Source organism: Nannobrachium achirus, assembly GCF_963921795.1.
Source record: "Nannobrachium achirus genome assembly, chromosome: 9".
Classification (NCBI taxonomy): Eukaryota; Metazoa; Chordata; class Actinopteri; order Myctophiformes; family Myctophidae; genus Nannobrachium; species Nannobrachium achirus.
Window position 1 is genome coordinate 60,013,350 of NC_137818.1, and position 22,943 is coordinate 60,036,292.

Genomic DNA, 22,943 nt, shown 5'->3' on the forward strand with positions numbered 1-22,943 from the left:
TGGGGCAAGAATTAAATAAAAAAGAAAAAAGATTAAAAGTGAGTGCTGGCATTTCCTTAAAGTACATTTGTTCCCTGAGCCGTGCACCCAAGACCAGTTCTTGAAACTTTATTTGTTGACGAGTGCTCCTCTCTCCCTCTTCTAAATTAAATTCTGCAATGAATCTCTGTATTAACAATTAAACAGGTTTTTTTTTACAAGGCTCCATCAATTGTATCACAATATATACGATACCTCTGAAAAGGCATATCGTGGAGACATTGTATCGTCTCAGCGATAATTATCACCATATCGCCCACCCCTAGTTCCGAACCATAAAAGTTGGTTTGTGGCCAGGTTCTCAAGAACAAACCAAGGTTCCAAGAAAGTTGCCATCCCATAGGCGGGAGAAAGAACCCGAACCGGTTCTTTGCCGGTGGAAAAGGCCCCTTAAAGAGGTGGTGCCATAGTTTTGTACTTTTTCTGTTTTTCATGTGTCTAGGAGGTTGAAAGTACATCATTGGACCCCCTGGTGTCGTTTTTATGAGCAATTATGTATTCTCTTGGTATTTGTTTGTTTTCTCTTGGAGGCTGCCACCTTGTGGTCAAAAGTGTCAGTTAAAAAACACAGATACTTTTACATCACAGAATCAACTCCTCCCCTAATTACCATTCACCCAACACTGTGGGGTGTGGCTAACTTCAGATGGGTCACCACCCACCATGACATCCATGCATACTTAATGAACTGGGGGTGTGGCCACATAAAAACCCAATTTTAACTCTTTCTGTATACTTTTTTGGAAAAAATCTTCCTCCTAGTATAATCATAATAGCTGATAATCATGTTTTAGAGGGGGGGGAAATCATGGCACCACCTCTTTAACAGTCCACATTAGTGTGGCTCAGCGTATGAGAGCCATTTGCTCCATAAAAGGTGTCTTCATGAATCCTGTGCAGAGCTGGTCCATCCACAGAGGAGCCTCGTGCTGCAGCGGCGTGCGACGGGGGTAGAACGTATGCGAGAGGTCGTAGTTCAACAGGCAGCTGACGGAGGCCATGTAGAGGTCTGAGAAGCGACTCAGGCGCCTGGAGAAGTACGTGGGATTGTGACACGTCCTGAAGATGCTGCCGAACTGAGGATTGAATAGGTTCTTTGACGTCGCTCTGGAACGCAAAGCAGTGGTTTTAGGGCATTGAGATTTAATACTTGTTTTTGAAATGTTTATGCTTTTCTGATAGTGTAGAGACAGAAAGAGAGGAGAGACATGATGGAGGTCGGATTCTAAACCTTTTTTTTTTTGTATTTAAGTGTGAGGAGAGACCAGACAATGGACCAATCCCCAATCACATACACACCCATTGTAACTGTTACAATGGGTGTGTATGTGATTGGGGATTGGTCCATTAGAAAAAAACAAACAGTTCAGATAACATGAGGTACTCACCGAAGTTCTTCTCTCTCCTTAAAGGCCTCTCCATACTTCGACAGAACCGAACTTTTCGGTTGAAAAATAAACTTTTTTATTTTTTATCTTTTCCGAAAAAAAAAGCGTCGGATGTTCATACTTCGCTCCTGTTCGGAGGGTTGGCACGTTGGAAGTTGGAAGCGGTGTCACGTATTGTGGAGGTTATGGAGGAGGAGGAAGACGAGGAGGAAATGTTAGCGGAGGCAGAGAGGAGGAGGAGGATTTTGCCCTGCTTTGTGCGGCTGAGGAGGAGGCGAGCACATCTAGCCGTCGGTGGTACGGGCATGGCCTGTATCAGACTCTCGTTCAGGGGATGAGAGGGGCATGGACGAGGAGAAACATTTTGAAATAATGAGAATGTCTGCCAGTCGTTTTGACGACCTTCTCGTCCTTCTGCGTCGTGTCGCGCCGCTCATTGAGCATGCACCGCCGACACTGACAGTATAGTAGTTTTCGCGGGTCGCAAAGCAAAAACAAAAGCAATGTACAGTAACCTCGCGTCACCAGGCTTTCCAATGTACAGTAGCTGGGGGGGGGGGGGGGGGATCCAACCGACCAATCACGTTTGCCGTTTCACCGAACCTGATTTCGGCGAGTGACAACATCTCGTTGTGCAAATTTCAGAACTATTGTTCGGAGAAAAAGCATTCCAGAACTTTAGAGGAATTACATTTTATAGTTGAAAAGGACCTTTTGACCGAAAACGGCGGTTTCGGTCAAAGTATGGACAGGCCTTTAGCCATTCCTGCAAAACCTGCTTTGACTTGGGTCACGATGCATCTGGGATACATAAATAAAATTACAGTGTCAGCATACAAAGGTATGCACAATTATTTTGGTGGCATGGCCCTGCAAGAGGCTAGGTGCAAAACACAAACGACAAAAACACAAGACAACATAAGAGAGAAAAAAGGGGGGGGGGGGGGGGGGGTACATGGCGGTGGCGCAGTCCCGGGTCCCAGGTTCGATTCCCTCCGGGGGGATCAGTTCTGGGCTCTCCCTATAGGTTGGCAGGATAGATAAGGTTTCAAGATAAGGTTGAAAGGTGAAGCGCTCCTGTAATATGTACATTAGAGTTCCGCCATATACTGTACTTGACTCTGGGTTGAGGTGGGAATGTACGTTATGTTTCTTGTAAATGTTTAAATGATATGATGGGGTGAGCATAGGCCTGAGGAGACCCTTGAAGAGTGGAAAAAAACTCAGTGACCTACAGTAGATGAAACAGTAGCTTAGCTAACCCCAAGCTCCCTCTGAGCTTCAGCTTTTCTAGTAACATCCAGGGGTGTTTCCATTCCACAAAAACGTGTTATTTTATCGATACGTTTGAAATACTTTTTGGTGATAGGGAGGGACCGGAGGTGATCATTTCTCTTTGGTAGGCCTAAAGTTCATCTTCAAAATGCTCAACCAGCAGTTGGACATGGAGAGATAGAGACATCTAAGGACATTCTCCTTAAGAGGTTCAAAGTTATCTGCTACTGTATGTAATTAATCTTGTGGAAAAATACCTAGATACTGTATAATACTCAACCCCTCCTGTGGCCACTGGAATGAGCCCTCCTGGAATAAAGACTTGTAACCAGATCATGTTGAGAAATAATCAATCATAAACTGAGTTTATATATCGGCAAATAAAATAACCAGGCGCAAGCCCACAAAAAATAACCATTTCTCACAGTCTATCTCACCCAGGTGAGTTTGTTTTCTGTAGGAACTTGCGTTCCCTGTCTTGAAAATCTGAGGAGCCTCGCTGTAATTGTCCTGAGTCCTGAGGTGCATCTGTCATGGGTTGCGATGGCACACCTGAATTCTATGGGCAAGGTCTATCTCAAATCCCCCCCAGTGGAGGATTATTGGCAATATCTTCTTTTCACTCTGGTATTCCAAAGACGTGATTTTTGCCACAATCTATCCTTCGCCTCAGCTAGCTGGTCCCTTAGCTCATTCAGAGGCAAGAGGGAGACAGGGGTGACCAACCTAACCAAGCCTGAGCGTCCTAAAGTTTTTAATTAGTGAGCCCAACGCACCCAAGTATTTTTTAACTTTTTGTGGCCTTTTTTCCCTGTTGCTGTTGGGACTCATGACTGCTAATTCCCACCTGATGTCATGTGGGAGTCCAGACCACTCCAGGCTATACTGAATAACTGCTAGCTTGGATAACGTCTTCAGACTGGGATTTAAGTCTAAGATGTACAAATCATCAGTCTTGCATTCTCCAAAGAGGACGATACGATCTTCCACCATGCAACAGCATGGATGCATCAAGTGGGCCTTCCCACTTGGGCCTTCCCACTTGGGCACAACCCTCTTCCAGGAGAAGGTCTTTGGACTGAATTTCCATATATCATTGAAGGTCCGGTTACAGTTTTCACCACCAAATATGTACAGCTCTCCATTGTAGGCGAAGGCTGAATGAAACCAGCGTTCTTCTGGAAGTAGAACGCTGGGGGGAACGCTCAACCAGAAGTTGGTCTCTGTGTCAAACACACTGATGTTGTCCCATCGGAGCCCTCTGACATTGTCCTGGTGGAGCCCTCCGCCCCCAAATACAAACATCTTTGTCCCGATGATGGTGGCAGAGTGACATTCTGAACCACGTCGAGGAATGCCTCTGGTGTTAACTAAAGACCAGGCCATTGTGACGGTGTCCAACCTGTACATGTCCGGCCTGTATCCAGTGAGCAGGTTGTGTCCCCCATAGATATACATGACCTTCCCCAAGACACAGGCTGAGTGGGCGTACCTCGCCTCTGGAACGGTCCCAGAAACCTTGGGCTTGAACCATCTGCAGTCATCGCCATCAAAAGCATAAAGAACGTTGCAGTACTCCCCTGTGTACTTTAATCCGCCCCAGATGTAGATTATATCTTCTATTAGCACAGCTTTGTGGCCCCAGCGCCTGGAGGGACCCTCGGTCACAGGAGACACCTTCTCCCAACTCAAAGACACTGTGTTGAAGACGTGAACCTCAATCTGATCCATGTCTCCGTGATTGTAGCATCCAAAGGAGTACACCTTGTGTCCCACTGCCACAGCAGCATTATCTTTTTCCTTTGACCCTCCTTTCAGGTGCACTGCCCAGCATAACATTTCTCACACGAGCACGCCAGTGGATCAAATCGGAAAAGCAGATATGTCGGCTATCTTGGCTAATCAAGGAAGATGGCGCCTGTTGATATCACACCAATATGACAGATTGATCACCATGGGGTTGCCCGGTCCCAGGCAGACTCTGAAGATCCCACGCCCTACACAGCATACAGTCTGTTCAGCAGTGATGACAAATCAATATAAATCATGAGTGCATTGAGTGTCTCTGACCAGTCATACAATATGTCCGGCTGTGTCCGATCAAGATGTGACACAAGATGTCCAGCTAAAAACTTTGTTCGGCTCGTTAGAAGATCCTGGATGTGCAAGAACCACCGAACAAAGTCATGAAATGCTTTCTGGAACTACTCTAAAAGTCGCTTAACTATGTCTTGCTTAACCAACGTTTCATTTTAAAGGGTTGCGACGACATTGTGAATGTCGTTGCAGGATGACGTAATTACATAACATAAAAACTATGATTTGAAATGCGTAGTTTTAGAATTGTTCATTTATCTTCTTTTTTGAGCGGTGCAAACCGCTCCTATGAACCGCTTTTTTACCAAAATTATAATGTCACTAATGATGATGACATGAGTTAGCTAGACCAATGAAACACTTCGATTCTGTTGCTTTGTCCATGATGTCATAGTCACAGAGGCACCCGATTTAGAACACGTTTAGGCCGGAGAAAATCCGTCATAAAAAAACGATGTCATAGACACGGAGGCACCCAATTGGTTCACCCTTTAGGCCGTTGAATTTGAATTTCAAAATTGTATTAGATGAATATCACTAATAAACGATAAAATAACCACACCTTTAGACAGACTGTAGATAATTTCACAGGTTATAAATGACAGGCAGCTAATACAAGTTTAAAATACAAATGAACAGACTTTGAAAAACTAAAAATTCATCTTCTGGCCTCTTCTCGCCTCTCTGGAGGCCTCTCTGGAGGTAAATAAGGTCACTTATCATTATGACACTCTTACAAGTTACAATCTGTAGCTTGGTCGACTATAACTGGCGAGAAATTACGATAAAGACCACTTTGCTCCACTTTGCTTGATGTCATAGGCACAGAGGCACCCGATTGGTTCACCTTGACTTAGAACGCGTTTAGGCCGGAGAAAATACGTCATAAAAAATGATGTCATAGGCACAGAGGCACCTGATTGGTTCACCCTTTAGGCCGGAGAAAATAAACATACTTGATTATGAATTGATCACACTGAACAGACCAATGAATTTGAATTTCAAAATTGTATTAAATGAATATCACTCATAAGCAAAGAACATAACCACACTTTTAGACAGACTGTGGATAATTTCACAGGTTATAAATGATAGGAAACTAATACAAGTTTAAATAAATAAATAAATAGATACACAAACAAAGCGCTTATTCACCAAAATAAGGTATTGGTATTACACATATTTAATTAGTAGTAGAGTGTGAGTGTGTGTGGGGGGGATTTAGAATCCAGAATCTTAACAAAGGACACTGGTGTCTAAAAAATCTATTGGCAGGAAGGAAGCATAAGATAAGGTTGAAAAGTGAAGCGCTATCGTAATATGTACATTAGGGTTCCGCCATATACTTGACTCTGGGTTGAGGTGGGAATGTACATTATGTTTCTTGTAAATGTGTAAATGATGATGGGGTGAAAATAGGCCTGAGGAGACCATTGAAGAGGGGACGAAACTCAGTGACCTACAGTAGATAAAACAGTAGCTTAGCTAACCCCAAGCTCCCTCTGAGCTGCAGCTTCTCTAGTAACATCCAGGGGTGAATTCCATTCCACAAAATTGTATTGATACGTTTGAAATGCTTTTTGGTGATAGGGAGGGACTGGAGGTGATCATTTCTCTTTGGTAGGCCTAAAGTTCATCATCAAAATCTTCAACCAGCAGTTGGCCATAGAGAGAAAAAGAAATGTGAAAACCACCTGTTGACATCTAAGGACATTTTCCTTAAGAGGTTCAAAGTGATCCACTACTGTATGTAATTAATCTTGTGAGAAAATACCTAGATACTGTACTCAACCCCTCCTGTGGCCACTGGAATGAGCCCTCCTGGAATAAAGACTTGTAACCAGATCATGTTGAGAAATAATCAATCATGAACTGAGTTTATATATCGGCAATAAAATAACCAGGCGCAAGCCCACAAAAAATAACAATTTCTCACAGTATATGTCTCATTAGTACCGTCGCAGTGTGCTTCCAAGCACATACCTCCACCCATGTACAAAACATAATAAACAAAACAGTGAGTATGTCAATGTATCCAACCATTAGTTATAGATCCTGCAGTGTAATTACTATATACATTTTAAATAGAAAGATAAAAGTTGTCTCACTGAATTAAAAGGGAGATTAACACCAATGTTTGTATTCCAGTGGAAAATACAAATATGAAGTAGAAATAAAAGGTGTTAGAGTCATGGTTTTAAACCCTCATTAAACAATAATGACCATATATGATATATCAACTAAAATAGCTGTGTAGTAAAATAAAATACCACCTATATTCCCCTTGAAGTCAAGCATTATTAAGTGCTAAACTAAAAAGCCAATATCCATTGCAAATTAACACAATTTGTTTTTAATGTAACAGTTCTCGACCCATTCTACTTGACTGCAGGTGTACTGGATGGTACAATCACTGCGACATGGATCCGATTGAGGTCAATGTCTTCAACACAGTGTCTGTGAAGGTGTCTCCGGTGACAACTGGAAGAGGCCATCCCTCTGAAGCGCTGGGGCCACAAAGCTGTGCTCATAGAAGATATAATCTACATCTGCGGCAAAAGTAATATGCCTTATGCTTTTGATGGTGACGACCGCTCATGGTTCAAGCCCAAGGTTTCTGGTTCTGTTCTGGGAACGGACTGTTCCTAGCTCCTTCTTGTGAAGTCCATAGCTTTCTCCGGGTCAGGCTCCAACTGGCCCAACTGCTGGACTGTGTCTGTGAAAATCATCTCGTCTCATCACATGTATTTCTTCCCAGGTGAGTTTTCTGTAGGAACTTGTTATGCGTTCGCTGTCTTGAAAATCCTGAGGTGCATCTGTCATGGGTTGCGATGGCACACCTGAATTCTATGGGCAAGGTCTATCTCAAATCCCCCCCAGTGGAGGATTATTGGCAATATCTCCTTTTCACTCGGGTATTCCAAAGACGTGATTTTTGCCACAATCGATCCATCGCCTCAGCCAGCTGGTCCCTTAGCTCATTCAGAGGCAAGAGGGAGACAGGGGTGACCAATCTAACCAAGCCTGAGCGTCCTAAAGTTTTTAATTAGAGAGCCCAACGCACCCAAGTATTTCTTTACTTTTTGTGGTCTTTTTTTGCTGTTGCTGTTGGGACTCATGACTGCTAATTCCCACCTGATGTCATGTGGGAGTCCAGACCATTCCAGGCTATACTGAATAACTGCTAGCTTGCATAACGTCTTCAGACTGGGATTTAAGTCTAAGATGTACAGATCATCAGTAGGTGTGGAAGTCTTGTATCCTCCAAAGAGGATGATACGATCTTCCACCATGCAACAGCACATAAAAGATATCTCAGGTGGGCCTTCCCACTTGGGCACAACCTTCTTCCAGGAGAAGGTCTTTGGACTGAACTTCCACATATCATCGAAGGTCCGGTTAAAGTTTTCACCACCAAATATGTACAGCTCCCCATTGTAGGCAAAGGCTGAATGAAACCAGCGTTCTTCTGGAAGAAGATGTGCGGAGGGAACGCTCAGCCAGAAGTTGGTCTCTGTGTCAAACACACTGATGTTGTCCTGGTGGAGCCCTCTGACGTTGTCCCGGTGGAGCCCTCCGCCCCCAAATACAAACATCTTTGTCCCGATGATGGTGGCAGAGTGACATTCTGAACCACGTCGAGGAGTGCCTCTGGTGTTAATTAAAGACCAGGCCGTTGTGATAGTGTCCAACCTGTACATGTCTTGCCTGTATCTAGTGAGCAGGTTGTGTCCCCCATAGATATACATGACCTTCCCCAAGACACAGGCCGAGTGGTTGTACCTCGCCTCCGGAACGGTCCCAGAAACCTTGGGCTTGAACCATCTGCGGTCGTCGCCATCAAAAGCATAAAGAACGTTGCAGTACTCCCCTGTGTACTTTAACCCGCCCCAGATGTAGATTATATCTTCTATGAGCACAGCTTTGTGGCCCCAGCGCCTGGAGGGACGCTCAGGGGGATGTCCTCTTCCAGTTGTCACAGGAGACACCTTCTCCCAACTTAAAGACACTGTGTTGAAGACGTTGACCTCAATCTGATCCATGTCTCCATGATGGTACCATCCAAAGGAGTACACCTTGTGGCCTACTGCCACAGCAGCATGATCTTCTTCCTTTGATCCTCCTTTCAGGTGCACTGCCCAGCATAACATTTCTCACATGAGCTCCCCAGTGGATCAAATCGGAAAAGCAGATATGTCGGCTATCTTGGCTAATCAAGGAAGATGGTGCCTGTTGATATCACACCAATATGACAGATTGATCACCATGGGTTTGCCTGGTCCCAGGCAGACTCTGAAGATCCCCCGCCCTACACAGCATACAGTCTGTTCAGCAGTGATGACAAATCAATATAAATCACGAGTGCATTGAGTGTCTCTGACCAGTCATACAATATGTCCGGCTGTGTCCGACCAATGACACAAGAGGTCCAGATAAAAACCTTGTTCGGCCCGTTAGAAGATCTTGGATGTGATAGAACCACCGAACAAAGTTATGAAATGCTTTCCGGAACTACTCTAAAAGTCACTTAACTATGTCTTGTTTGACCAAAGTTTTGACAAAAGGGTTGTGACGACATTGTGAATGTCGTTGCAGGATGACGTAATTACATAATAAGCAATGACATAAAAACTATGATTTGAAATGCATTGTTTTAGACATTTAACTTCCTTTTCTATAGTATGGAAGGAGGTGAGCTGTCAAGTTTATTTGTATTGTAGCCTCGGAAACCCAGGCTTCTTTTGGCGATAGGAAGAAAAAGAAGCCTGGGCGATCGTGTTATGATCACTGTTGGAGGAAGTGTAGAATTTCCCTAACCAATCAGAGTGCAGAGAGCGTCGCACCGAATGTGTTGACGTCATGATGCAGCAGCGTTCTCTGCGCTGAGCAGAGGAGCAGAGGGGGGTGGGGGGAGGAGAACACATGCTATTGGCCAGAGACTCGCGGAGAGATTCGCCGCGCCTGCCCATCTGCCTACACAAACTGGTCGGCGTTAGGTTAGAGTGTTTGTATTGAGACATAGTTGAAACAATATCCACATTATACTTTATTTTAAGAGAATTTCACAGAGGAGTGTGTAGCAATACCGACCTGTGTGCGTTCCAGGAGACCAGTCAGAGCCTGCAGCCAGGTGAGCTTCAAGGTGTATTGTTCTGTGTTCACCACTCCAGCTCCAGTTCAGGTACGATGGCTCCAGTACGCCAGCTGTGACGCAACATGAGGTCCTACCAATAACACCAGGACACAGTGTTTATGCATGGATATGTGTGTGTGTGTGTGTGTGTGTGTGTGTGTGTGTGTGTGTGTGTGTGTGTGTGTGTGTGTGTGTGTGTGTTCAGTGATCAATCATAACCTCATCATTTAATACTCACCAGGCAAGTGCACACATAGACATCAAAGGGGGCTTGACCCCCTGCCATTTTATCTATCTGTAGAAAATGCCCTCTCCACAGACCATGAATGCCGTTTACACTATGGTAAAAGAAATGCAAATGCCCTCTTTCCATGCCGAACCTGAAGGCAGCATTCAAGAGAATTGCCTTGTCCAAACTCTCCTGAACTTGAATGCAGCATCTTATGTTGAAAGAATTGCCCTCACTGTGTAGATGTACGCCACATCCTCAGTATTGCCTTTTTTATGCTTAGTTTAGTGTGGTATCAAGTACTGAAAATAGCCGACCTCCATGCTCACAACGCGTCGCAGTCAGCTATTTTCAATATTTTCACCAAAACGCCCTTTTAGAAAGTTCAGCCCCTGCCTCTCTAACATTCCCTGCACGTCCCTGATACTCACAGCCAAGTCACTGTAGAGGTGGTCGCCAAAGTACAGCACCCTGGATCCCCTCCATCCGGTCAGTCTGAGGAAGTCAAACAGGTTCCCCTGAAATCCAACAAGTCAGCAGCCACTCATCCACCAGTCAGGGAAAACACAACGCACAGAGCTACAAAGCTTTATAGTGACAGCAGACATGATAACTGTACCTGCTTGTAAACCTGTCCCTTGTCCAAACTCTTTATTCTGTCCCACTGGAGGTCACTGTTCCCATCCAAGCGTCTGAAAGGTCTGGGGAAGTGATGTTGGGGTCTTACAGCTTGTAGAGGTGTTTGTAGTAGTAATATATACTGAATTTCCCCCTTGGGATAGTATATAGTAATGTAATGTACAATCAACAGATCCATCCATCCATATTTATCTACCGGTATCTACGATGTCTGTGTCTATCTATCACAATTCAAACTGAAGCCAGTTCATCGGTTTTGATCTAATGCTCGAGTCAAATGTTTGAATTCACACATTTATCTTCGATCAGAAGATGTTGACAGGGGCGTCACAAGAGGGGGAGGGGGGAGTGGGATTGAGTTATTATAGGGCCCAAGGTGGAGGGGCCTTAATTATTCTATACTTATATACTATAGCTATTGAAAAATAGCAGATATACAAGCTCACAGCGTGGCACTTAGTGCCACGCTGCAAGCTTGTAGATCTGCTATTTTTGAAAAGTCGTGAAAATGTGTGCAAATCTTTGAATATGTGTATTTTGCTTCTGGGGGGTTCCTGGAACTAAATATTTTGAGATGGGGGTCCGTGGCCAAATACATATCATTTTGGGGGTAGGCTACTTCACATGAAAAAGTTTGAGCACCCCACTGACATAGAAACATAGGTCTTTCCAAAAACCTCAGAAGGATTTGAAATATTCAAAGACTTGCACAAAATTAATGTTCACAATCTTTCAAAAATAGCAGATCTACAAGCTCGCAACGCGGACTCTGTGCCGCGCTGTGAGCTTGTATATCTGATATTTTTCAATAGTTAAAGCACAAAATAATTGTGCGGGGGCCCGCAGTGAATCCTTGTGCCCAGGGCCCAGAATTTGGTGCGACACCCCTGAATGTTGATGCCAGATCCAAGTCACACTCACTTGACCATAGACGCGTCGCAGCGCGACGCGTTGTGAGCTTGTAGATCGGCTATTTTCAGCACACAACCAAGTGTAAAATCAGTCATTATAATGCCATCAAGGGCTGCCAAAATACATTTTTAGTTGACTAAATCAACTGTAGATTTAGTCAACTAACATTAGACTAAAACTAAAACTTTTCAGTTGACTAAATTATGACTAAAACTAATTGACATTTTATTCAAAAGACTATGACTAAAAGTTTGCTGTCAAAAACAACACTGGTTACAGGGGGTGCCCAGCTAAAAGATGAATAGCTAGGAACCAAATGGACCATTATGTGTCTGAATTTACCCGTTGCAGGTGGGTGCAGTTTGGGGATTTTGTGATTTCAAGTGGTTGCAGTTGCAACTTGTTGTGATGCGAATCAATGGTGTGTGGACTGGGCTTGAGAGTATACAAATGGAACCAAATGGATCCTTACGGGCTATCAGTTATAAGGGTCCATGGCCTATATGCATACCAAACCAAACTGAGGGCCCCTGAAATGTAAATGTTTGAGAATCTATACTCTGAAAGAGCCACTCACACAAAGCAGAAAGGATCTGTTGGTTATCAGGAATAGTTTCTTCCCTTGACTGACCAGCCGATGAAGCACAGCATGGGTCTCCTCTCCTCTTAGAATGTACTTCTCTATGGATTCACAAATGCAAAATGGAGTTCTATAGTAATAATAAATATTAAGATATATGACAAACTAGGTTGGCAACACAGTAAAAGCAGTCTCTCAAGACAGACCTGTTGGCTCACACAATAATTGAGTACCTGAGAAGAATAACAGTCTAAGTTCGTATTTTAAAATTTTGGATAAAGACATTTTTTTGATTTACTAGACTGTAAACCACAAAATAGACGTTTTTAATTTCTTAAAGTTTTAATGCACTCCCCCCTTTTACTTAACTCATATATATTGGGAATTATTGGGAATTATAAGACATAATACTTATGGAAAGTGGAAAAACAGTATATCTCCAACAGTTTGTGGAACAACAGTCTAAGTCCGTACAAGCAATATTCAGCAGACAAAGGGAGCAGATAACATTAAAACCGACAATTAAACAAAATGAGGGGGGATTGTATTAACAATTTAACAGATTAAAAATGACTAGTTTGTGGTTTACAGTCTGGTAAATCCAAAAATATAATATTCAAAAAAAATCTAATATGGACTTACTGTTATTCATCTTACTGTTATTCATCTTAGGTACTCAATTATTAAACAGTCTGAAGCGCTGAAAATCCGTGGAAAATAAAGCTGATGTTCCCCCTCCCCACAACTTGCTAGTGGTCTTGCAAGAGTCGAATATACCCTTCCATGCTGAAGAGCAGATGACAGTCTCCTCCTGTCTGTGCGGAGCTTTTACGAGGCAGAATTACAGACCCTCTGTAGCATTCGAAGATTGCGAAAAGGGTTGTCTGGCTTGAGAGACTACAGTACACACAGTAAATAATGGCTTTCTCACCCACATCTTCCATGATCCATCTGTACATGTAGCCTTTCATGTGAACCATACCAATAGCTTCCTAGAGATCGAATCAAAACAAAGACATATCAACAAGCTGCTGAAAATCTGTATTTATTTGATATAAACATGAGTTTCAACAGTGTTCCACTGTCTGAGGCAGAAGGGCTGTTTGCCGCAGAAACAATATGGAAGTAAAAAAATCAAACCTTGGTTCGACGTGAAGCGGTGAGGTCTTTTATTCTATGTGTATCATTCTGTGTTCTAGATCTATAGTTTCTATGTGCTTTAGTAGTTATACTTTTATTATGAATTCTGAATGAATGATTTTGTCTGGAGGGCCAAATTGTCATGTGAAGCTTGACCAATCCTCAATTCTGCATGCACGGGACATGTACGGGACATGTACGGGACAGACATTCTCACTCCTTGAGAATCTATGGGAATCCTGAAAAAAAAACAGGTACGGGACATGTACGGGACAGACATTCTCACTCCTTGAGAATCTATGGGAATCCTCAAAAAAACAGGTACAGGACAAAGCCACTCCTTGGAAGCGACTTTCACCGCTTCAAAAACTAAAAGCGGAGGTAAAACAATTTGGTGGGTAAAATAAAAGGAATAAAAGGACAGTAAGTGGATAGGAACTTCAAAATCTTTGGCTATTCAAGCTCTGACTGCCATGGGAATTATAACAAAAGATACATTATTGTATCCTCTCCTGTTTCCAAAAAACCCTCTCATCATGCAGGAACAAGGTGTTATTGTCCGCTGTTCAGACAACAGACACCTCTCTCTCCTGTTGAAGAATCACGCTGTGCAAAAAAGTCAAATGAGACGTTTCTCTGGTCGAGCTGGAGGATCACGTACCGCAAAATGAAAATAAATATTATATGAGGGTCGCAAATCTACTCACAGACACGTCTTTGTAGAGGTGAACCGGATCATATTCAATGTCACTGGAGATAAAGAAATCATTCACCACAGCCAAAAGGGTCATCTCTGGCAGGGAGAAAATGTCCATGTACTGTTTCACCTTTGGTCCCTATGTCAGATGTTAGGACATTAACCCATTTAGGCCTAGAATTATTGAATGCTTTAACTATTGAAAAATAGCAGATATACAAGCTCACAGCGTGGCACCGAGTGCCACGCTGCGAGCTTGTAGATCTGCTATTTTTGAAAAAGTCGTGAAAATGTGTGCAAATCTTTGAATATTTGTATTTTTAAAGCGAACGTTTGTAACTCAAATTTTGCTTCTGGGTGGTCCCTGGAACTAAATATTTTGAGATGAGATCCGTGGTCAAATACCTATCATTTTGGGGGTCCTTCACATGGAAAGGTTTGAGAACCACTGGCATAGTGGTCTCTCAAGAACAGACTAACTGAGCTCCAGTTAAGTGAAAAGGATCTTTTCTTTGACGACGTTTAGCCAGATTGCTGACATAGAAACATAGGTTTTTCAAAAGACCTTAGAAGGATTCAAAAGACACTTATAGAAGTTATTCAAATGTTCCCGATTTTTCAAAAATAGCAGATCTACAAGCTTGCGAGTGCCGAGTGCCGCGCTGTGAGCTTGTATATCTGCTATTTTTCAATAGTTAAGTCAAAATATCAAAGCCCAAATTAGCAAATGAGAAAGTTGTCAGATTACCTGTGTGATTGTCAGAGTGAATTAAGGCATTTTACTTTTTTTTGTTTGTTTCTAACAAATGATAATTAACAAAAATATCTTTCTTTCTTTCTTTGTGTGTGTGTGTGTGTGTGTGTGTGTGTGTGTGTGTGTGTGTGTGTGTGTGTGTGTGTGTGTGTGTGTGTGTGTGTGTGTGCACGTGCGTGCGTGCGTGCGTGCGTGTGCGTGTGTGCGCGCGTGCGTGTGTGTGTGTACTCCTATTTGGATGCACTCTCTTGGACCGAACCCGAATGTGCGTTGTCCATATCGTTGTTAGTATTGTTTTTGTTATGTTTTGTGTGCCATATGATATTGTATGTGAAGCACATTTCCCAAGACCGATTTCCCCCTTGGGGTATAATAAACATTCACTTTCATTCAAGTTTAAACCTTAAATATTGTAATACACAACTCTGTGACAGCACAACAGTGATGGAAACCCGTCACCTTACTTTGCCATAGAAGCCACTGTCGACGAGCAGAGGGACATGGAGGGTCCCGCCATGAAGTTGAAGTACTTGCTCATGTGACACTGGACTCAAACCCCTAGAAATGACACGTGCAATGAGAGAGATGGATAGTAATTGACAGACTGGGCAAAAAGTAAACATGTCATGATATAATGACCTAAACAGTTCCTTTATTTATTTACATCGTTTTTCGGCCTTATACCAAGAACCTGGTTAACCCATTTAGGCCTAAAATTTGTGATGCTTTAACTATTAACAAATAGCAGATATACAAGCTCACAGCGTGGCACCGAGTGCCGCGCTGCGAGCTTGTAGATCTGCTATTTTTGAAAAAGTCGTGAAAATGTGTGCAAATCTTTGAATATATGTATTTTTAAAGTGAACGTTTGTAACTCAAATTTTGCTTCTGGGTGGTCCCTGGAACTAAATATTTTGAGATGGGGGTCCGTGGCCAAATAAATATCATTTTGGGGGTCCTTCACATGAAAAGGTTTGCGAACCACTATATGGGCATAAAAGGGATTCTGTTAGAGTGGTTCCCATGACACCACAACTGTTGATATCAATATGAAATTACATTTTAGTGTTAGACAACACTTTCAGTTTTAAAAGTGTCAAGGTTATTTTGTTTTGATCTGATAACTAATCCATTGTGACGAGATGTCTTCACTCCAGGTCTGTACAAAGATGTTGAACAGGGAAATGATATCTCAATAAATGTCATACTGCCCAGGACACTGGATAAGGCCAAGCCAAAACTGGCCTTATCCTTCTCTTTACTGGGGCCAACAACATGAAAACATCTGATGCCCACTGTTATGCTTAATTGTCCAATCATAATGTGACTAATGTATTTTATGCTGTACACATTCAACTATATATGTGAAATGATTATGCCTTGTACTCAGAGATACTATGGGTGAAAATGCTCTATACTGTACTTGTACAGTACAATTTAAACTCTGACTATATTTTCAATATAACTTATCAAAAAACGCATATTCCCCGGTGTGGTCTCCCTTTGGATATTCATTGACTCTGACAAACTGTGGTTTTACTCTATGGGTGGAAACGTCTTCTGGAGAAGGAATATACAAATATGGGAATTAAACCAAAATCCCATCAACAACATACAATAAATGTTGTGCCCATACATGGAGATCCCTGTCTGAACCAGCCACACCACTGTGATGTCACCTGTTTATGCCCATATATGGAGATCCCTGCTCTGAGTATCTGACTGTGATATCACCTGTGATGTCACAGAGATGTGTCAGGAGAACCACAGTGTCAGACGTGACATAGAGACAGAGATAAGTGGACAAAATGTGCCGGTTTCCATAGCTGACATAGTAGTCTCTCAAGAACAGACTAACTGAGCTCCAGTTAAGTGAAAAGGACCTTTTCTTAAAAAAAACCTTAGAAGGATTCAAAAGACACTTATAGAATCGGGTCAAAATTCAAATTTTCACGATTCATATACATTCAAAAATAGCAGATCTACAAGCATGCAGCGTGGTACTCGGTGCCACGCTGTGAGCTTGTATATCTGCTATTTTTTAATAGTTAAAGCATCCACAAATTTTAGGCCTTAATTGTTCCCGCTATAATCTGATAACGATTATTTGCTTTTTGTCATACATTTCTGGAGAGATGGCTAACTGCCTCTGCTCTTAATGTTGTCTCGACAAAATAGAGGCTGAACTCACCGATATACAGTTCCCGGTTCAATGTAATGCAATGCATCTATCTTCATCAGAAGACCCTAAATGGGAGCGGATGGGGAGATTGTGCCTGAACTTATTTGAATGAATAAAAGGTTATTTTAACCAATATGGTAGAGTATGTTAATACAGTGGTTCTCAACCTTCTCAGGCTGCGACCCCCCAAAATAATAATAATTGAACTGGGGACCCCCCACCCAGACAAGCTCTTGGAATTGCCTAAACTGTAATTCTGGGCTCTGCTCTCCCTCTGCCGCGCCTGGGGAGACAACGGACTGACCTCATGCTTTCTTCTATGCATGAGTAGTCCAAGTTCATTCTTTTCACCAGACGGGGGGATTTCCCCGGTTTGGACGTAGCGCGTGGAAGGAACACGTTATTCCAACCAGTTAATTTCCCCTCCATCAGGCGCCCTGGCTGTATTTGGCCAATGTTTGACCAATGTTTATTGTTTTTAGGTATTAAAAAGGTGACGTAGAAATCCTACTTAATTTATAGACTCCATAGCAGAATTGAAACTCTCAAAAGATCAGCAAAACCTTGACTCAGAAACGATGTTAAAAGATAATAGAAAACATTTATTTACAGCGCTGTAACAGTCACACAACATACACATACATCCTTCACCAACGACAGACAAGACAAGACTGCCTCTCTCTCTCCTGATTCTCAGTTCCATAATTGGCTAAGCAAAAACAATAACACATTCTTGTTAAAAAGACAAGAACTCCTCACACAGCTTATCTTCCTTCACACGGTCATAAAAACAAGGAGGCACTGACTGGCTGCCAGCTGTGACCTTCCATGCTCCTACTCCCTACTTTCTGACTTCATCTACAAATGGTTCTCAGGACTCAAACTAGCAAATGTATTCACTACTAACCAACATACCATAATAATATAATTTCACCTCATCAAAGGTCTTAACAAAGTCCTTAGATTGTCACTTCACTGTCATCTGCGGACCCCACCAAAAGGTTTGGTTTACAAGTAGTACTAACTCAAGCTCATAATTGCTATTCATCCACTGTTCAAACGAGGATTCTTTAGATGTTTGGTCTCTCACACCAGGAGACTCGGGTGTGTAGGACAGTTACAAGGACAAAGCGACTGACTGCAACTTTAATGATTTTTTCACCCTGCATGCTGCAGCTTATTCCCACAGAGAGGCTTAGACCTCATGTGTACCTTCTGAATGTCATAGTGCAGGCCTCGAACAGCAAAGTTAGGAATGTAGTCATATTTACGAATGGCTCCAGGATACTGTGAAGGAAGAAAGAAAAGGAAAAATCAGTGTCACATATTTGAGACTGGAAATCTAAATAGTCTGATTACTAAATAATAATCAGATGCTTAATTGCTGGGTGGCTCCCTGCAAACATTCTGTAGGATGTGGGACCCTTTCTTTAAATATTTCCCATGCTGAACCTCCCTGATATTTCTTCTTTTTTTTTATTATCATTTTTATCCCGCGATTTTGCAACCCATTTTTCACCCAGTGCCAATTGTCTATGTAATCCTGGGCTCTGCTCTCCCTCTGCCGCGCCTGGGGAGACAACGGACTGACCTCATGCTTCCTTCAATGCATGAGTAGTCCAAGTTGTTTCTTTTCACCTGACATGGGGGATTTCCCCGGGATGGACGTAGCACGTGGAAGGAACACGTTATTCCAACCAGTTCCTTTCCCCTCCATCAAGCGCCCCGGCTGGCCAGGGGAAGGCATTATTGAGACCAGGATTACTGCATGTTTTTGTGAGGGTATCTACGGGGAGAACATGCAAACTCCACACAAACTTCCCTGATATTTCTGACTGATTGTCCAGTCATTTATAAGATAATGAACAGTGGCATGACAGACCAGTAATCTTGTAATCTTATACCTTTTACCAGTGATTTTTTTCTTTCTTTTTTCTTTTTAAGTTACATCTTTAGTTTTTGTCTGTAATTTTCTTTCCAATACATTGCTTTGTTTTGTTTATTTTTTTGCCTTTCAATGTGGTGTTTACAGTGTCTAGTGATTGTTTTGTCTTGGTGAAAGTCTGGACCATTAAGATTTCTTTTAGAGAAGGGGAGTGACACACAGCAAAGTTCGTCGGGAACGGGACTCGTACCCCCGATGTGCTGTCAGGCTGCATTAGGAGCCTAGGTGTTCCATCACTTTCACCAGGGGCGTCAATTGGGTATGGCAGGGGTCAATCTGAGTTCCCAGAAGTTCTTTTTCTCGCCACTAGGCAGGGGTATGCAGCTTCCATACCCTGGGTCCAGGAGGGGAAATAAAAGTTACTTTTAAATGTATGTCTCTTTGTCTATCTGTTCTGGTTATTGTGTTGTTAAATTACAGTAAAATAACTACAAATGCAAAATTTAACAAAATGGTTGCTTGACAAAATGGTATATGCCCAGGTTCCGCAGGTCAGCTGCACAGGTGCAATGCATTATTGTTAATTGTGGCACGTTTACTAACATGCCAAACCGTAGAAACGGGGGAAAAATTGAATGTACTTCTTAAAATAAATGTACTGTAATATGCCTGTTGCTATAAGGTATGGCAACATGACTGGTGTCTTGCACGCGCGCCTTCGTGTGCGTGCAAGACACCAGTCATGTTGCCATACCTTCGCTTTTTCTGAACTGACGCCACTGGCCAAAGCGCACCTTGAAATGCTCAACGAGGAAGTCTCTTGCAGTGTGGTAGATCATGGCATTGAGTGCGTTGGAGTACAGGGCCAGGGTGTAGTCGTAGTCAAAGCCGTAGATGTCCACGTCTTCCAGACTGACCTCGTTGTTGGTGTAGATGGTGGAAGAGCTGAGCAGGTTGCACACGCCTGGCCGGATCAGCTCTGGATCAGACATAGCATAATATTAGTGGGTGTGTGCTGTGTGTGTGAAACCATTCAAGTGACACACGGTACACTAAAGATCATAATATACTAGTAAGACGCCTCAGGGCGACACGCAACCTCGCCCTGGCCCCTACAGGGCGAGGTTGCGCCATGTCTTGGCCGTCTGTCCGGTGATATATATCGGACCAGTTACCCATATATGGAGATCCATGTACTGTATGGAGATATGCTGTGACTCACAGCATATCTCCATGTTTGGGGTCTCACAGCCTGTGAGACCCAAAACATGCTTACTCAGTTATTCGTTATGTGAAAGTCCTATGACGTCTATCACATCTGACATCATACATACAATCCTCCATTTCATGCCCATACATGGAGATCCCTGTCTGAACCAGCCACACAGATATGGGCTGTCTTACTCCATATATGGGCATTCCCATATGAAGTCCTGTTATATATGGGCTTAATATTGATGACATCAGGGATCCTTCACATGAAAAGGTTTGAGAACCACTATATGGGCATAAAAGGGATTCTGTTAGAGTGGTTCCCATGACATCACAACATACAATAAATGTTATGCCCATACATGGAAATCCCTGTCTGAACCAGCCACACCACTGTGATGTCACCTGTTTATGCCCATATATGGAGATCCCTGCTCTGAGTATCTGACTGTGATGTCACCTGTGATGTCACAGTGATGTGTCAGGGGAACCACAGTGTCAGACGTGACATAGAGACAGAGATAAGTGGACAAAATGTGCTGGTTTCCATAGTTAACTGCCGACTGTAATAAACAGATATACAGTTTGAATTGAATTTAACTAAATTCAAAACACCAGATCACACCACAACAAACAAAAACATATTTTTGATACTTCTAACAACACTACATCTCAGACGAAAATATTAGGATACATAAACGTTTTACTACACCTCCACTATACAGTTTGACAGCTTTTAGATTATTATGAACACAATCCTTGAACAAAATGCTAAGAGATAACAGAAAAGCAAGAGTCAGCACAACAGGATGGTGATGGATTAGGCTAAAATAACTGTTATCCATGTGCTAAAGAGAGAATGTGACTTTATTCATGGATTGAGAATCTCAATTCCAGTAGACAGTAGAGCAGTAGTAGGCCTACATTACTTGAGTAGCCTACTGTAACTTTCCTGAATGTTTTTTTTTATCACAGTAGGCGTACTTGTATTATTGTGACTTTCACAGCAGTACATTTTGTCTTGACTCCACTACTACAGGCTGTTACTATTATGAATTGATTAGGTCTACTATTTTCACTATTAGGCTACTGATATTTGTGAGGAAAATAATAATAATAGGCCTAATACTTGCAAGACGGCCTACACCACTACTTTAATCCAAGCAGCCCACAAATATGACAGAGCAATTTGTTCGTAGGCCAGAAGCAGGCTATATGGCCTATACTGTAGGTATTTTGACTCAATACTCAAGTGGACTTTGTCCACCACGGCACCACCATACTCAATCTAGCCTACTGAGTAGCCTACTGACTCAAATGATGAGACAGGACATAAACGTGCGCGTTACCGTGCACCAGCCGTTTCGTGTCGTTATAACGAGCTCACATGTGGGTCTTCTGATCCATAGATGAACGTGTCCGCCCGGCAGGAGGAGGACCGTGTTGCGGTTCCTTGATTGATTGATTGAAGACTTTATTAGAAGTTTGCATAGGAAAAGGTACAGTTTCATGACGGTACAGTTCACTGGTACAAGGTCTACTAAAAGGAGATCCATGAAAAGACTAAGCTTATTTCCACTGGAAACCATTGAAGTATCTCATATAACATTGAATGACAGACAAATAGAACACAGTACTATGCAGTAGATATGTAAAGAAAAACAAAATAGAAGACAGTAAGTCAAAACAAACAGTATATACAAAGAAGGGGCAGGGGAGGGTAGGGTTGGGCTAGATTCTTTTTTACCAGTTGCGAACGGCTGCTGCCTGTAAGTGGTTTTTCAGGGCAATTTTAAAGGATGCTAGTGATCCACACTCCTTTGTGGCCTTCGGTAAGGCTTTCCACATTTTGGTGGTATAGCAGAAAAAAGAGTTTGACCCTTTGTTGGTTTTGACTCTGGGTTGAAAGTGATCTGTGGCGCTGCCTCTGGTGTTGTAATTATGGACATCCTTAATGTTTATAAAGTATTTTGACAGGTACTTGGGTATCATAGTGGTGTAGTGTATCTTGTACACCAGGCCCATTGCAAGTTGCTGTACTCTGTCAACTACTCTGAGCCACCCCACTCTTAACTGGTGAGTAGCGGTGAGGTGAGTCTGATAGGGAAGTCTAAGCAGGACCCTAATTAGTTTATTTTGGGCTGTTTGTAGTTTAGTTTTCAGGGCTTGTGGGGCGTCACAATACCATACGTGGACTCCGTAGTCAAAGAGGGGCTGGATTATTGCACCAGCTATGGTCTTCAGTGTGTTGGAATTGACCATCGGGGCGATCCTCTGTAGGAAACGAGTTCGTTGAAACGAGTTCGCTTCTTGCCCGTTAACCGGTGACTCTGAGCGGCAGGTAAAGCGGAACGTTCCCCGGTGCTGCTGCTGCTGAAGTGAACCCACCAGACTTTGATCCACAACTTTTCTCCTCGGGCAATCTGTTTCTTCCACTTCTCACCGCCGCCTCCTCAGGCTCACCTCCTCCTCCTCCTCCTCTGGTCGAATATCCGTTGACTTTAGAAGATCATCTCACAGTCGCAAGATCAAGTGTTCTGTTGCTGTTATTCAGTAATGCACGACCTATTCTGACAAAGGTCTTGGGAAGGCATTCTGTAAACGGGGAAACAGACCGTGACATTTTCTAATTCAGTTATTCAGGTTATTATAAACTCATGGGTAGGAGCCCCGCCCCCTGTCGCATGATGAGAGTTAGCCCTGAGAACCAATCAAAATAATATGCGCCTTTTCATTATACTTTGTCGTACGACGGAGTTGCGCGCGCCCAGTGGATACAA

At 42.8% G+C, this 22,943-nt stretch overlaps 1 pseudogene across 1 annotated transcript; it reads right to left on the bottom strand.

Annotated features, from left to right (window-relative positions):
- Window positions 1-884: 884 nt before the first annotated feature.
- Window positions 885-21,570, bottom strand: LOC308291033 (5'-nucleotidase domain-containing protein 2-like; annotated as a pseudogene). The gene is made up of 13 exons: window positions 21,513-21,570; window positions 19,746-19,930; window positions 18,279-18,353; window positions 17,076-17,131; window positions 15,349-15,442; window positions 14,141-14,269; window positions 13,225-13,285; window positions 12,293-12,394; window positions 10,782-10,891; window positions 10,594-10,680; window positions 9,887-10,024; window positions 8,493-8,934; window positions 885-1,146 (listed from the first exon to the last, which is right to left on the bottom strand). The product of its transcript is annotated as a 5'-nucleotidase domain-containing protein 2-like (transcript).
- Between the last annotated feature and the right edge of the window lie 1,373 nt (window positions 21,571-22,943).